Raw genomic sequence first — 17368 nt, 5'->3', positions numbered from 1 at the left:
ACAGAGGTTACTCTCTTACATGTACCCCTACTTCTCTCCCCTTGTTCTTTTATAAACTTGTGCCACATATTCCTGTGTTCGGGTATCATATCCCCTGTTTTCAGACATGGCACATGTTCTGTTCATCTCTTCTATTAATTCATTCCCTTCACTACATAATCTATATAGACGGATGAATTCATCATAGGGCACAGCCTCTATGGTATGGGGTGGATGATAACTAGAGGCTTTAAGATAGTGTATATTACCCTCAAGTTTTTTATGTACCTTAGTACAAAGTTTGATACCATTTGAGATATCTAGATCTACATCCAAAAATGACACTTTCTTTCCTATATGAATGCCCTCAAATTTCAAATTGCATCTATTAGCTTGCAAAAAAACTCCCTCTCAACACAATAATTAACCATATTATAAAATAACATGACACCTTTATTATTAAAAACGGGGATGACTCTGCATTTACTTTCAACCATGCTAGTATCAGATGCATAATATGCATTAAAATTATTCTCCGAGGTACAAGAATAGAAACTGTCACTGTCTGAATCAGTTTCTGTATCCTCATTATTATCACATTCATTATTAAAACTATGGCATTGATTAAAAAAATAAGATTTCAACTGTAGCTTCCTAGTGAATTTAAAAACATCACATTTTAAATCATGTAAACGTGGAATTACTGTAGGTATGAATTTTAAACCACACTCTAGAACAGACCTCTCGACTTCATTTAAGTAATGTCCTGATAAGTTCACAATATATGATTCACAGTTACCATTTGCCTTTTTTGTTATGCTGGAAGTGTTGCTGTTGCCGGTCTCGCGGATAGGTATAATAGCCCTTACGTTAACGCTTCTTTCCTTGCTGTCTCTGACAAAAATTGGGTTCATCACGAATAGTATGTTGGTGTTGTATCACATTTTGAGCCGGTGGTAAAGGAGGGAACTCATTATTATCTAAGACAATCTTTTTCAGCCGAAGAAGTAATTTCAAACGAATCGCATGTAGAAGACCAGGAACGCTGTTCAGCTCTGTTGCCTTCTTCCTGAAAGCGCACATGACGCATAGTTTTTTCCTGTTGGTCTTCCCAATAAAGACATTATCATTATCGTAATCTCTGGTATCACGCAATAACTTTTTCTTTTTCCTTTCTATAATATCATTTTCATAATTCTTTAGCTTGACATTTGTCACTCAATAATTTATCGAAAAACTCTGTACCAGATTTAGACAACAGGATGGCACAGGTCGAGTTGATTTGACTCTGTAATTCCCTCTTTTTTACCCTATCTCTTCTATCAGAATGGAAACCCATTCTGTAGTATATTTGTGTGCAGCAAGAACCCATCTCTTATGAAACAGTTTCTCATGTTCATCCTGTAAATTAAAAGGAGTAGTAGGATCTTTGTAAGCTCACAGTCCCCAGTTAGTTATATCCAATTCAGTATACCTAGAACTTTGTATATTGAAAAAACAGCAGTCTCTTTCCACATTAACTTTTCTAGTGAATCACACAGTACCTTATTATCAGAGCTAATGGGAGCCGAGAATCATCTTCCAATATTAATGAATGGATTGTGTAAATGATGGTCACGGTCCTCCTCCCATTTCTTCCACACAGTAGAAATCTGTTTTCTATGTACAACACTAGAACCACCAGGTAGCTCAGATGAAGAAATGCTTTCATTAGGCTGTGGCAAATAACCATCCATAGAATGCTGTTGAGTAGGTAGATTGCTGCCACCAGTCAGATACTCTAAGGCTTTTACAAAGGGTAACCAGTTATACTTTGTCATGGTAATATTGATATAAATGGTAGGGTGTGACTGAAGCAGTAAGGATTATCCGAGTGGCCATAGTGTCACTAAAATACACACAAGTACCCTCAAGATGCCAGCCACAATGCAAAGGTATAAAAATGTTTAATAATGGACAATAAAATAGAAAAACAGAAGAATACTTAATATTTAGTTATAATAAACATCAGAGTTTCAGACACAGGAAATACAAAAGTAACACAGTTGAATAGAATTTCACAGACACAGAAAAAGAAATACTAAATACACTCCTCTGCCTTACCAAATCAGTTAAACTCTCCACGCCATTTCAGCAGATGACCCTCACCTTTCTAGCTATCCAGTACAATACGTTAAGTTGCTCTGTCTGAACTCTCATGACTTTGCATTGACCATAAACACCATTTGCTCAATTTCACAAAGAGAAAACACTGGTTAGCCTTGTCAAGTGCACCTTCAGGCATAGCAAAATGGGTAAGATAACCAGATTTATTATGTAAAATGGAGAGTAAAGTATTTAATTTTTTACACACTTGTATTGTCTGCCATATTTTATCAAGTGTTCTTTTGTTTCATCTTGGTACTAGAGGCATCAGCTTTTTTGTGTCATCTAATAAAGACAATACAAATGTTGGAGGAAAAGAGATATTTTATTAATGCTGGTGAGAAGGGACAAAAACTATAAAAACCTGGAATTAGAAGTGAAGCAAATGAAAAATAAATGGTGCAGCACTGTGGCAAATGTAATGGATACCAATAGAAAAAAAAATGAAAATGAATGAAAAAGTAGATGATTTGATAATGCAATCTTGGGAGTGTCAGCTGTGCTTAGGTTATTTAATTCAGTACAGAGTGATGTTGGTAATGGAAGCTGAAGGTTGTTTAGTGAAGGCACATGTCGCCTCCTGTCCAGTCAAAATGCCGATGGCATTTGAGGAATATATATGGAGTTGAGAAGAAGCATGAACGAGCTGGAGTTAAACATTTGTATAAACTAAATAACGTAAAAGGAAAGAATGGGAGTTTTATATTTTTTGAAGTCATGGAATGAGAGAACAATGATTGTAACATATTTACTGGTGATAAGTATTCATACACTTTGCTAAATAAAGAGAACAGTAGTAGTGAATGAGTAGATTAGAAAACTGTCAGCTGTCTCTTGATTTGTAGTGTTTTTTGGAGTATGTAGTGCCTCAGATGATAAATAAGAGATGGATTGGGTATCTACATATAACCAGCAGACTGTGTTCAAAGTATGAATATCAAGAAATTCACCTCAAAAGGGGAGAGAAGTTTTAGTGATAAATCTTGACAGTAACACACTTAACACCCCCACACAGACCGCAGTCACCACAGAAGAGCAACAGTAAATTCAGACATCTCTAAAAGCTGTTAAAACACTTCATGGATATGGAGTATCTTCCTAATTTTAAACACTTTCTTAACAAAATATTTCACAGCTTCCAGTCACTCTTTTTGGCGACTTGACTGCTGTTAATGCTTTTAGAGTAATACCAGTGCTTAACAAGCTTGCTGTTTCCCTGATTTCAGAGCATAATTGTGGTGCTCCATACAGTATATCCATGTTGAAAACACACAAACTGCTTTTGATAGGAAACCCAGTCATAAGTCTTTGTTGTGTATGGAGATTAGTTACAGGGGAAAAGGTGTACGTAATTTTGCAGGTTTGAAAGACATAAAATATGTAGCAGAGCCACACAGACAGTGGTCACACTCCACATGCTCCTCTGATGTTCTAAAAGCTGATAAACACTTTGGTCTGCTGTGTGTCTGTCTGTCTGTCTGTGTGTGTGTGTGGTGTCAACAGATTTTAAAGTCCAAAACTAGAGCTTTGCAGTACTGAGAAGTGCTTAGCAGAACCTTATTAAGCGCATTTTTATGTCAGGAAGTCACTTGATAAAGTTGACTTTTTCCTGAATTCAAAACATATAGTGGCTGTGCTTCATACACTGCAAATAGGTTTATACTAGACTAGATAAGTATGATAAGATAATGTAATAGTGCATCAGGTAAGGATTGAATAGCTAGCTTTGTGTCATTTTGAATGTTTTATGTTGAATAATAGGTGCAATTAGATGATTTAATGGTGTACAGGCTCTTGATTAAAGGTGAATTTGTAGTTATCCGGCTTTTGTTTTATCTAAAGTGGAATACCTAATTTATAGTATTAATATATTATGGAAAAGATTGTAGACAGGGTGAAATAAAATGAATATGTGAATTATTTTCCCCCTGGAAGTAGTAGCATATCCTTGGAATAAGAGGCAAACTCTTGTAGAGTTTAAATTCATTTGCTTAGAATGTTAATGAGTAAATAATATTTTGATGTTTTACTGACCTTATTTCTATTATTAAAAACACTATAAAGTTGTTGTTTATCTTTCGGCTTTTCCCAGTAAGGGGTTGCCACAGCAGAACTCCGGTCCGCTAATGATTGGCAGTAGATTTTTATGAAACGCCGAGGTGCCAGCTCGATGCCCAACCTTCAACGAAGGCACGCCCATTTACGCACGCATGTCTTTCGAACACTACCAACCATGGGGAGGACATGAGGACTCCACACAGAAGGCACTCCCAAGCCCTGCCAAGAATCGAACGGGAGAACCTCTTGCTGTGAGGTAACAACACTACTGCCATACCACCGCGGCATTCCATTAAAAACACTATAAAGTAAGTACTGTAAAAATGAGAAAGGGAGGCATGGTGCAGTTTAACCGCTTCCTTATTTGACAGTCTGGTTCATACCTCTCAACCTCTTAGCACAAGAAATCTGGTCAAAGCCCAACGTAATGGGGAGACAAAGGCCTAAAAATAGGGACACATTTTAAATATTGCTCATATAAACTAAGAAAGTTGCTAGAGTAACTGGATTTGTGTTAGCAAGCATTTTCTGAAGGGTATGAAGTCTGAAACTCAAATACATGTCATTATTTAGTGGCTTTAATCTTTAGATCATTCTAGTGATTTGCCAAAAAAAAACACAATTTTATGAGGAACAGACCAAAAAAAAAATGAGGCAAACATCTGGACATTCTGCGAAAATCTGTACAGTTGAGAGATATGGGTGGCATACAATGGAAGAGAAAGAACAAAGCTAGATAGGAACAATGTAAAGAATGAATTAGTACTTCCCTAAAAACAAAAATAGGACCCTGGGAACCAGTGGCAAAAAGTATAGTGGAGTACTGATCCATGGAGGTGTTGTATGTCAGTTGTAATGGTGGAGAAGAGGAGGCGGCACCTGAATCATTCAGACTTTATGGATCAGAGGTCATCTTCTCTTGGTGTCTTTGTTTTGTTGTCCATGATGTGTGCTTGTTTTGTCTTTGCTCGAGTTAAAGCTCCGTTCCTTATGTTTTTTCAGCATTGCTGTTGAAGTACTGCTTCTGCTCAGGCAATATGCCAGCACGTTTTTTGATGTGAATTCTTTATTGTGATATTTTTCAGTGTTGCATATTCTGCAGCCCACATTATTTTGGCACTGATTGGCGATGCAGCCATTTTAGAATTATGTCTGCACCATACTAAGAAAGCAGCCTCATGTCAGAAAGTCAGTGCATACATTCAGTTATCAGTAAATTGCCATTGTAAAGCATGCAGATTCAAATATCACAATCAGTTGCTTTATCCACTCTTAAATCTCTCTTGATTTAACATTGCTCATTAACAAAAAACAGTTAAAAATGCAGATTAAAGATTTACAACCTATTTTAAGATCAGGAATTAATAAGAGATTTTTTTATTTACACTGCATTACAAGTCTTTACATTGAGACTACTGACTTTGCACCTTGTATTGGAGTCTGCTTTATTAACAAATATAAATGTTAGGTGCTTTGTTTTATGTCAACGTCCTCTTCATGCTAAAATTCCAATATAGCATCATGTACAACCCACTTTTTTAGTATCAAGTTCTGTTTTTGATCTTTCCCAATTCTTAGTTCCATAATTTTAATCTCCATAATTGCTTTTTTCACCTCTTTTATTGGCGGTTTGTCTTTGGTTTTCCTAGCTATAGCTCTTTTAGCCTCTTTTTGTGATTTGCTTGAAATTTTGAAACATCTTGGAGGTGGACCCCTGAGTCCCCTTCCACAGAAGAGTTATTTTTTTCTGGAGGCTATTGGCTCAAGCCTGTACGCATCCTGGGCTGCCCCACTCTGAACACGATTATGGATCTGTTGTCTCAGAGGACTTGGAGAGAATCCGACATGGTGGAACTAATCCACAAGAAACCTGTTAAAATTTTGGTCTCTCCCAAAAACAGACCCCACTGTAGCAAGGATCCAGCAGTGGACACCAACGTGGTTATGGCGGACACAAAAAAGGACATTTCTGAGGAATATTCTGCAATCAGTCCACCCAAATAAGCATCTTGGGCATTGGATCACATAGGAAAGTGCATATGCTTTAGCCAGCTTTGTCTTATATGAGCTGAATTATCTTGCTGCATTTGACTGCACTAGAACAGGACCTTATTACTGATGTATCAAACATTGTTAAGGCTAAACAACTTCCAGATGCTCAGAAAACCCTAGAGGCTCAGTTGTGTATGATGCAGTCTATAAGAAACATTTCCATGTGGCTATTGTCCAGTGTGGCCGATGGAACGTCCAGTGCGGCAGGCACTAGTATCGCCATCCTGGATGTGCATATACAGTTTATGGACTATTTAAAGGCATCCTTCATTAACACTCCATTTTATGTTTCTTCCCTTTTGGCCCCAAAATCAAAGAAAGCCTGACTAGGAGCTGGGAAGGCTCCGTCTTCCACTGGTTCATAGGTGTATACTAAGCTGACTACCATTAGGGCCATGCAACCCAAATGTGACCCACAAATTTGATTTATATAGGTAGTGCTTTACTGACCGCCTCTGCCTATCAGAGACATAGGAGCCAGACCAGGGGTGACTAAATAGGGTTAGGGAAAAACTCTGCTTTATGTGGATGGGGGAGCCTGTTCTCGGGAACAGGAATTCTCTGATCTGGTAGAGACTGTGAAGTCAGTGAACTTTCCAGGTGAGCATATAACTTGTTTGTATTGTGGTCTCAAATGTGTGGTTATTACAGTTAAACTTTTATTTTGAGATTTTATCATAGAACTGTAGAAGGTTAGTACTTTTGAAGTCCTTAAATATTGTTGCTCTCCTCCCCATCCCAGTTCAAAGCTAAACTCAAACAACATCTGGCACTAAACTGGCTTTGCCACTGTAACAAGCCTGGCTAACTCTCACCATAAATGTATATTATCTATTAATCAAATTACTGTTATTTTTCCCCTGACTGTTACCAGGGGTAAATCGAACTTGTGGTATTGTCTATTTCATGTCTGCTTATGTCATTTGTAAATATCTCATCTGTAATATGTCTTCTTTGTTAAGATCAGGAATTAATATTGGTAATGCCTTCTTTGTTATTCTTATCTGTCTACCTTGGAGCATTTCTGCCCGGGCTTTCACTGAAAATGGACATTAATCCAGTTGGACTATCCCTGTTAATAAATGTAAAATAAAAAAAAATATATTTGTATTTGAAGGGGAATGTTACCAGTTTGTGACTGTATTTAACCGTATACTAGGGGGATTGTTCATATCAATGCTTTAGTTGTAAGGAAGAGATCAAGAATACTTTGTCCTCTACTAGAGTCTTTAATTATTTTGACCAAAGAGTTTTTGTTTATGAAGTCAATAAATTTTGAGGGTATAATCTACGGTTGAGGTAATTAAGTCTCCTAAGATAATGGAATTTCTGTTAAATGGAAGTTCTTGTAGTATATCTACATATTTTTTTTTCAGCATAGAGGGGTCCTGTAACATGCTATGATCTGATCCTTGGTTCAATTTAGTGTGATTTGGATTTCAATCTGTTCTGTTCAGTTTATGGGTGTCTAGGGATCAGCCTTGAAGTAATGTGGTCTTTGGCAAATATGAATATTCCAACACAGTTACCATCAGGTCTAATGGTGTGGTAGGCACAAAATCTGGTACAAGGGGAGTACTTTATGCACTTTTAAATCAAGTCTCTGTAATAGCACATATATGTATGTACTCCAAATGTAGTAGAGCTTCAAGATCAGGCAATTTGTTATTTAGACTTTTAGCACCGAGCATAGCCACCTTTATGTGGTCAGGTGCTTAATTTGTGTGGTTTGTTAGGCTGCAAGATCCATTAGCTGGATTCTACCTAAAAAAAAAGGGAGTATTGGGGCAGCAGGAGCTTTAGCCATCTATCCCTCATAAAGCAAGTATGACTCTCTAGCATGTCATTCCATGCTAACATGTAATGGATTCCTCTGGAATGACACCAACTGTGTAATCAGTTGTTAGATTCGATATTTTCCCTGTACTTTGGTATCATTTGTTGAGAAGGAAAGATTCCACTCAGAAACAAGGGTTTATGTCTTACCAGCATTTGTGACTTGCATTTAGAGTTCTGTCATGTTTCCCTGCATATCTTTCAGGGTTTAATGTGCCAGGATGTTTGCACCCACATGGACTACCAATACATCATAGCCATATTCATTTGACTTGAGGACCTTTAGGACCCTACATATGTTGAAGATTTTAGCTATCGAAAGGCAACTCACTGTCACCCTCTGTTTGTCCAGCTTTGTGAGAATTGAGTCAGTGTGTATGTCATCAATTCACTTTTCTGCCCTAAAAGAAGAAGGGTGGAAAGAATTTTTTTTATGCAAATCACAGCAGCCTGTCCAGGACACCCCTAGTGAAGGTTCCCCCCACAATGGGCGAGGGTGGCAACTACTACAATGGATGCTGCCCATGTGGTAGGGTCAGTTTGCAGAACCAGGACTTCCATAGGACTTTCTCACAGAGGCCCTTCCAGTACCCCTGAAGGGCTGCCCAACTGTTCTAATATGAAGGCAGTTGGGGGTTGTTTGGCTGTCCACCCAAAAGCTTGGGAGGCCATCCCATCAGATGTGTGGGTGTTGAGAGTCATGTCCAGAGGTTATACAATTCCCTTTTTGTACACTCCATCATTGGAAATCCAGAAACTCTTTCTCAGCTGAGTCATCCAACCCAAAGAGGATCCATGGTCTGTTTGTGATTCTTTCAAGTACCTAAGAAAAACAAGGACCCCAGACCCATTTTGAATCTCAGCATGTTGAACCGCTTTGTTGTGGATGGTCATGATGCAGTCCATTCACCTATTTTTAGAAGGTACATCTGGATGTTCTGTATGAGCCAGGTGTGTTTCCTGTAACATTATTACTTATGCATTACTGTTGTAAGTATAGATCAGTACCTTCTCTTGTTTTTTTCCTTATCGACAAACTCATTTATATTCCAAGCCAGCAAGTCAAATTGTGTCATCATAAAAGCTGTATTTTATTCTATTTATATTCCTTGTTTGTCTGCTACAAAGTAGTCCTTCATAGTATGTATTTATCATATTTTTGTGAAAATTTATGTATTTTTGTATTGTACTGTTTCAGCTGAACCTGAGCTCTTATTAAAACACACAATTCCCTTCCAGTCCAAGAAATAAACACCATTTTAACTGTATACATATTTTTGCAAAGCCATTAATGTGACACTTGTATAAACAGCCATGAAAAGCTTTTTCCATTGCTCTCTGTCATTAAAACTCTTTTTAACAGAACAGCTATCATTAATCCCTGATATAGGGTCATAGGAGGTTACTAAGCTAATGGCCCTGAGGCCCTTCTAAACCTAGCCAAGAGTTTATCCCCCCAAAAAAGAAACCTCAGTCAGCATCTGTCACCCCTGTCAATGAGGGATACAGGTGGAACCCCTGGGGCAAATTTGTAGTATCCCATCCACTCATCAAGGTTGCGCTTGAAGAGGGTCAACGAGGTTCTCTGACGTGTGTGGGACGTCTATTCCAGAGACGGGGCAGGCTGTGGGAGACAAGCCTGTCTCTCCAGCAGGTTTTGTTGATGTTGCATATTAGATTTAGGCTTTTAGAGTGGGTAATGAATGCACAAGGAGTTAGATTTACAGATATGGAGCATCTCTAGTAGGGCGAGGTCCGGAATTGCCTTATAGGTAAGACACAGATCACCTCTGAGTAATCTGAACGATACAGAGTAGAGTGAGAGTGATTTGAGCCTGTCCGCATAGGACAAGTGTTGGAGGCCATGGATTCTCTTTGTAAGGTATTTTTGTGTCCTTTCCAGTTGGTGCAGGTGTTTGGAGAGGTACATACCAAACAGGTGTTATACTCAATTATAGGCCTAATGAGAGAGGAGTACAGAGAGGTGATAACCTCTTTTTTTCTTGGTGCAATCCCTTTACTTATGAGAAGAACCATATAAAAGGCTTATCTGACCACTGTCGCCACATGATGGTCGAATGTGAGATTGTTTGCAACCTGAGTACCCAGATCTCTCACCGCAGGTTGTGTGCTTAGGGTGTTGCTGTTGATGTGGTAATCAGTAGTGACCATGTTTTTGCTGAATGGTACGATAGTACTTTTATTGCATTTAACTTAAGGCCATCACTTTGACACCAGTCATTTCTTGCTGTGAGACCCTCTTGCAGTATGTTAACATCATTTGGGGAGTCAATGAAAGCACCCAACTTACAGTCATCTGCAAACTTGGTCAGCCACAGGCCTTTTGTCTTTGCCTGGACCTCTGAGAAGTATATGCTAAACAGTAGGGGTCCCAGGACAGGTCCCTGGGGAATGCCACTAGTAACAGGTGTGCTGTCAGAGGTGGAGGCATCTATTTTGACCTTGTGGGTCCTATCGGTGAGCCAGTTGGCCACCCACCTGATGAGATATGGATTTACTTTTCTTGATTAGATTTTAGCATTTTATTGCTGAATCTGTCCCTCTATTCTTGTGTTGCTAGATAGTCAGTAGTATTTCAGACACAGTAGCTAAAAAGTTATGCTTTACTGGCCTCATGCTTTATGGGTCTATATTATATGTTTAAAGTTTGAAAATTTTGAACGTTAAATTATCAAATTTAAATGTTCGAAATTTCAAACGTTGAACATATAATTAAAAAAAAAACAAAAAACGGAACTTATCTGATTAGTGTAGGCAGGGGGGCAAGCCCCCCTGCACCCCCCCGCTCTGTAAATATACCAGCTCCAAGACTGCACTATAATGCAGTCTCATAGTTGTTATATTTACGGTGTGGGGGGGTGCAAGGTGCAGTCTCGGAGTTGGTATATTTACAGAGCGGTGGGTGTGGGGGGTGCTGGGGGGGTTGCCCCCCTGCCTACAGCCATGAGTTTTGGGTTTGGGGTTTTTTTTTTTTTGTACATATGTTTGAAGTTTTATAACTTCAAACATTTAAATTCGATATTTTAATATTCGAAGTTATAAAACTTTGAACATATGATATAGACCCTGCTTTACTGTCCAGACATAATGGTTCCACCCTCTTGCAATCTAGAAGAGCTTGTCAAGGAAGGGAAATTACCCTCCAAGAGTACTGGAGACATACCATTATGTACAGACTTCACTCTGAAACATGATGACAAGTATGACAAGAAAATTTAATTCAGTAGTTATTTTCTCATTGCTAGTTACAGATCTGAATGTTTTTTAAAAGTGTTTTCCATTGTGCATGTTCTACATTTTCAACCTCTTACATGTACAAATTCCCTTCCCTCAGTCGGTGTTTCTAGTGCATTACTTTTGTGGATTTTACTACATAGCGTTTGTTAAGTCAACATACTTAACCTCGTTAATTTTGCATACATTAGATCAAGTGGATACAATACCAGAATTAACTTTATACAATACTGTTTCCATCACATAATGTATTAGTTTTCTTTTTCATTCCTCAGTTATTTACCTCTCTTCTCCTTTATCCTGCACTGTCATAGTACCTTTATTGAAAACGCGGACTTTTGTCAGATAGCATGCGGTATAGTTCCCATCATCATCATCAACCCACATTTTCTACATAGGGTCAGGGTGTTGTGCCAACTGTTGCCATCTCTCTTGATCCAGTGCCACTCCTACATGCCTCGTCTCACAGGTCTTCTGTCACAGAGTCTGTCTAGTTTTGTCCTGAACACCCTCATTTCCTCTTGCCTTTCCCAATTTTTCACCAGATTGTTTTCTGCTTTTCCACACATGTGCCTGAACTACTGTAATCTGTTCCCTTTGATCTTCTCTACCATTGAAGCTACTTTGGCTTCTACTCAGAGATCCTCCTTTCTCTGCCTGTTCCACAGTGTGCATGCATTCGGTCACCCATCTCAGGCACTTCATGTACCTCACCTCTAGCTTCCATAACTGCTCTGCCTTTTCTGCCCAGGTTTCTGTACCATGCAGTAACACTGGTCACCCCACTGTTTTGTACACCTAACATTTCAGCTTCTTTGGCATTCTTCTGTCATGCACTACTCCTGACACTCTGTCATTTGGCTGAAGACCCTCTGATTCTAGCTTTGACCTCCTAATTTAGACTTCCCTTCTCCTCAACCACCCCCTCCCAGATACTTGAAACTGTTAACCTGTTCCATGATTTTCCCTTCTGTCTTGATTTTTAACTTCTAATTTCCCACATTTGCTGTCATTGCAACTGCCTTATCTGTACCCACTTTCAACCAATGTGGTATCAGCTGTGCATTCCATTCCCCATATCTTTTGCTGAAGTTTTGGCTCAGAGTCTGCCAATAATGCCATATCGTCAGCACAAAGTAACTGTTGATCGGTCCCCTTTGACCTGTTTACTAATGTAGCCCAACCCCAGAATGAACAGCATTAGGTTCAGAGGTGAACCGTGATGCACACCCACTCCCACTGGCATCCCATCTGTGAGACTGAATCCTGTTTGTAATTATATCATTGGGTCCTTGTACATAGCCTGCACTAACTCTACCAGTGTTTCTGGGACTTCAAACCACAGCTGGCCTGCCCAAATCATCTTTTTTTGAGACCTTGTAATATGCTTTCTCCAAGTTTAGGAATGGCTAGTTAGACTCCTTCCTCATCTCTAGCTTCTTCTCATCTGTCTGTCTCATTATGAACATTGGGTCAGTTGTGTTGCATCTTGATCTAAACCCAAACTGCTTATTTCTGACCTGGCTTTCTACTACTCTTCATAGTAATCACCCTGTTCAGAGTTTTCTTGCAGTGTGACAGGAATTTGAGTTTGATGCCTCTGTACTGCCCACAGGTGTAGATGTCCTCTTTGTTCTTGTACACTGGCAATAATAGGCTTACTCTCCAGTTATTTGAGAGATCCCTTTGTCTCTGTACTGCTCCCTCAGGAGCCATTTCTCCCCTAACTCATGCAGCATCTTGATATATGCTGTGACCTCATCTGGACCTCTTGCTTTCCCTGACTTCATTTTCCTTAGTGCTGTTCTTCTAGCATGGACTCCTCTTCTTTCATTGTAGGCTCTTTCTGGGGCAGTAGATTCTTTGTGGAGTTTTCTTCATTCAGAAGCTGATGTAAGGACTCCTTTCATATGCCTTTATGTCCTATGGACTGTTGAGCACATTGATGCTGGCATCCCTTATGAAGGGTGTCCGACTGTCTTTGTCTTGCAACTTGATAGATCTTCTTTGTGCTATCTACTGAGTCACTTTCCAGAAGCTGGTAGAGTGTCTCTGATGTCTTCTTTGCTATTGCAACTCCTCTCTCACCTTCTTTGTTAGCCAACTAGTAATTTGTCTTAGCCTGATCTATCTTTTCTATTTCTCACTTTTTCCTGCACTTTCCTTTCTTTTGATGGCTTCCTGAACCTCTGCATTCCACCACCAGTTTTCCTTATGTACTTTATTTCCATACCTGGCTCAGCTGCATACCTCTTCTGTAGTCCTCCACATGCTGTTTTGAGGCAGTACTGTTCTTCAACTTGACCTATTTCTTCTTCTTCTTCTTCTACTTCTTCTTCTTCCTGAGGTGGTAGACTCCTGAGTAATTGCTTGAACTCTTGTGATTTCTCTCGTCAGTTTCCAGGTCTTCAGCATAGTCTTTTGTTCTTAGAGCCCTTACTGACCACTGCTTTCAGCTGATTGTGGTAACCAGTGGTTTATGCTGAGGGCTGACTGTTTCACTGGGGGATGACACCGCAATCACTGATTCTACCTCAATGCCCTTTCCTTACTAAGAGAAGGTCTACCTGAGTTGCATGTTGCCACGTCTTGTATGTGCCCTTGTGACTGTCTCTCTTTCTAAACCACATGTTGGCTACCATCAACTCATTTGCCAGACAGAAGTCTAGAATGGCGAATCCTTCTTTATTCCTGTTGCCTAACCCATGTGGACCCAAGCAGTTCTGTTCTTTCTGTCCAGATATGTGCATTCAGGTAATCCATTATCAGCACCAATTCCTGTTGTCATACTTTATGTAATATGTCCTGCAACTTCTTCACTAGCACAACCTTGTTGTGGGACATTGGCTAAGGTTATGAATACTGCTGTTTCGTTACACTGGAGACTACCATGAAGCTGTCACTAATTCTGATGACATCCCTCACGGTCTTCTGAAGCCTCTGTCTCACCACAATTTCCCACGCTATTTCTAGTTAGTCATCCTCCGTAGTAGTAGGCTCTGATTCCCACGCCAGATGACTTTCTGTCATGTCTCCTGGATATGTAGGGTATCTAGCTTCCTCCTTACCAACATGTCATCCACTTCCAAGATGTGTCATGTCAGTGAACGTATATTGAATGTAGCAATTTTTAGTTCATATTTGCCAGGTTTATTTTTTTATCCAGCTTTTAGTCAACAGAGCTATCCAAGGAAATGCAAACGTACAGACGGTAGCTTATTGACCCAGGGCTGCTGTACTTTAAAGTAGGCACACACTGGTCAGTAGGAGCACATAGACCCCCCCCCCTCACCATCATTATGGGTCCCTGGCTTAGGTCAGAGTAGGCTGGGTCCTCAACCCACTTATCAGTGGCAGATACCCATGCCCATTTTTGGCAACATTATTCAACAAGACTGAACCACCTACAGACAATTTGTACAGAGCTGAGTGGCTATCCCTGACATAGCCTGCAGCCTGTGATCTGAGTTCTCCTATCTTGAGGATACTGAGCATCATAGTTGATGCCCAAAGCAGTTGGTCCATATAACTCTTCCCGGTGTATGTACCATCTAGAGTTTGTGCTGCTGCCCACAACTCCATTTTTGGATGAGCATGAGATGGAAATACTTGGGAGGCGGGAGGAACCCATCCATACAGAAATTAGCCAGAGGTCAGGATCGAACCTAGTACATTCCGCATGGGAGGAAAGACCTTAACCATTATGCGAACTAAACCCTGTATAGGTACCTCCATTCAGTTAAATCTAAAGTTTCATTTTAAGTAAACTTTTTACTTATAATATGTATATCATTGCATTTACTTTAATCATATAGGTATTTTCTGTTTGTTGCTCACTAAGTTCAATAGGTTTAAGGTGTCATTTATTGTTTACTGTTTTTTAAATAGTGTCCTCATTCATTTTTTCCACTGCATTGTCTGTTTATTTTTGATATGGAGTCATCCATATTTTTGAAAAGTATTTAATTTCCTTTGTTTTTATCCATAATTTTCTTTTGGAAAACAGTAAAGGACTTTTCAGGAAATATCTCCCTCAAAGTATCTATCGTTTGCTTTTCTGTACTCTTTATTGGTTGCTTGAGCCCTTACCACCTTCCCCTTCCTCTACATGTTGTTTTCTGTTTGCCAGTTAATCTTGTGCCTATTGTGGACCTGTGTACGTTTTTAATCAAACTGAGGAGAAAATAATGTAAAGCAGGATAAAGTCATTTGAAGCAAAGTTTCATTTCTCTGCATTGTCTTATGGAAAGAAGAAAAGCTTTTTGTTCGTTCTTGTTTGTAGTGCATTCTCATTGTCCATTAAACCTTCTTGTGTCTCCAACCTTTGTTCCCTTCCACAACAATGTAAAAAGAAATTTCTCCTTTAGGTGATATGCATGCATTTTGTCCAGTATTATTTCTGTCTCATATTGAGAATAATTACTCTGTATGCTCAATTTTACTCTCATCAGTAGAAAGTCCAGTCCATGTACTGAAGTGTTTTCTCATAAAGTCTTTATAATTCTTCCTTTTGGCTTGTTCTGATACTGCTGTAAACCTCAAGCTGTCTCTGCATGACCTATCCTCGAATTCAGCCACTCTATCCCATTTGTTAATTGTTTTTTTTAATTGCTGTACCTCCATTTGTTCTTTCTTCGTATATTCAGCAGTTTGTCTACTTTTTCCTCTGAAAGTCTGGCTAAAACATTCTATATTTCCTGCAGCCTTCTGTTGTTTGTCTCTTATCTATTCCAGCAAAGAGGCACTTATCTTGAAAATCTCAGAATGCATTTGGTCAGTGGGGTAATGTAGAAATTTGCTCCTTTTGCTGTCATTACCATCTGCCTTTTCCAGCAGTGCTCCACGGTACTAATCAGTCTCCCTTTGAGTTTTTACAGCTGCTCTCTCTTTTACTTCAATTTTTTCTTTTCCTTTTTGACCTTCTGGATGTCATTGACTTTACAGGTAGCAGTTTCAGTTTACACTTTACTGTAGATGTTGGACTTTTGCTAATTTAAACTGTTCACTGCCCAAGCCTTGGTTTTCAGCTGTTTACATTGCAGCATCATCTTGGAACTCCATGGCAGCATGTATTTTTGATTACACGTATCTACAGGCTTTTCAGCAGTCAACACACATTCTTTCTTGGGTCTGAGTCAATATGTTTTTTGAGCATAGGAACTGTTTTGGTTATTTCACATTATGTGGTTTAGTTCCTCACAGTGGCTAGACATGACTTTCTCCATTTGATTATTATTTACTGCGAGACAATAATAAACACTGAAGCCCAGGTACTTGCCAGCTGTTCTGCTATGGTTGTAAATTCTTCAGTAAATCTGCTGCCTGGAGTATCTTATATCAAGCATGTGATTTGCCATGTCATGTTTTCATGACAACCAAGTAGGTGAATTGTGTAAGTGGACATGAGAACTCTTGCATTTATTCTTTAAGCTGGGCATTACAGTTGAGCTGTGAGAAATTCAATTACCTTTATAGAATGTTACTCACCTTCACTAACCTGAAACAGTGAGAGCTAAACTTGTGTGCTGGACAAACTTGAGAGAAAACAAATCTAGAACACTTAAGCAGAGGTAGACCCTTAGATTTTAGACAATGGGAGACCTGTACATTGGCACCCTCAGCATAGTCAAGTTAGACCTGAATGAACTTGCTAAGTACTGTCTGCAGGGAAGTTTAGATACTGGAGCATACTTTATTATTAAGAGATAGTTAAAGATGGTAGACTGCTCTTTGATAAATCCATTTGTCTCGTTCATCCAGAGTACTAAATTTTATTAGACAGAATTATTGTTCTGTTAGGGGAACACTGACTTATGACTTTATCCCTTTCATATTTTCCTTTATTCATTCTTCCCACTAACTGGTTTGCATGTAATAAAAATTGTAACACACAGACATGCACACACCTACTTTTCCTGTCTTTTCTTGTGTTATTAATCCTTGGAAATTCTTGGCAGACGATGGAGTACGGACAGTTATATATTGTTATTACTGCTGAAAGTTTGAATAACAAGACTACTGGGTTTTAGTCTAATCTTTTTGT

The 17368-nt window shown here is 39.1% G+C and overlaps 1 protein-coding gene across 7 annotated transcripts in view; it reads left to right on the top strand.

The window, feature by feature from the left end:
* EVI5L (ecotropic viral integration site 5 like) overlaps positions 1–17368 on the top strand; it is a 2636797-nt gene that overhangs the window by 1020919 nt on the left and 1598510 nt on the right. The gene's annotated exons all lie outside the window — the stretch shown is intronic.

Source organism: Protopterus annectens, chromosome 9.part0, assembly GCF_019279795.1.
Source record: "Protopterus annectens isolate FY-2018-M chromosome 9.part0, PAN1.0, whole genome shotgun sequence".
NCBI lineage: Eukaryota > Metazoa > Chordata > Ceratodontiformes > Protopteridae > Protopterus > Protopterus annectens.
Note: the sequence above shows the minus strand (reverse complement) of the source record. Positions and strands in the feature narration are given on the sequence as shown.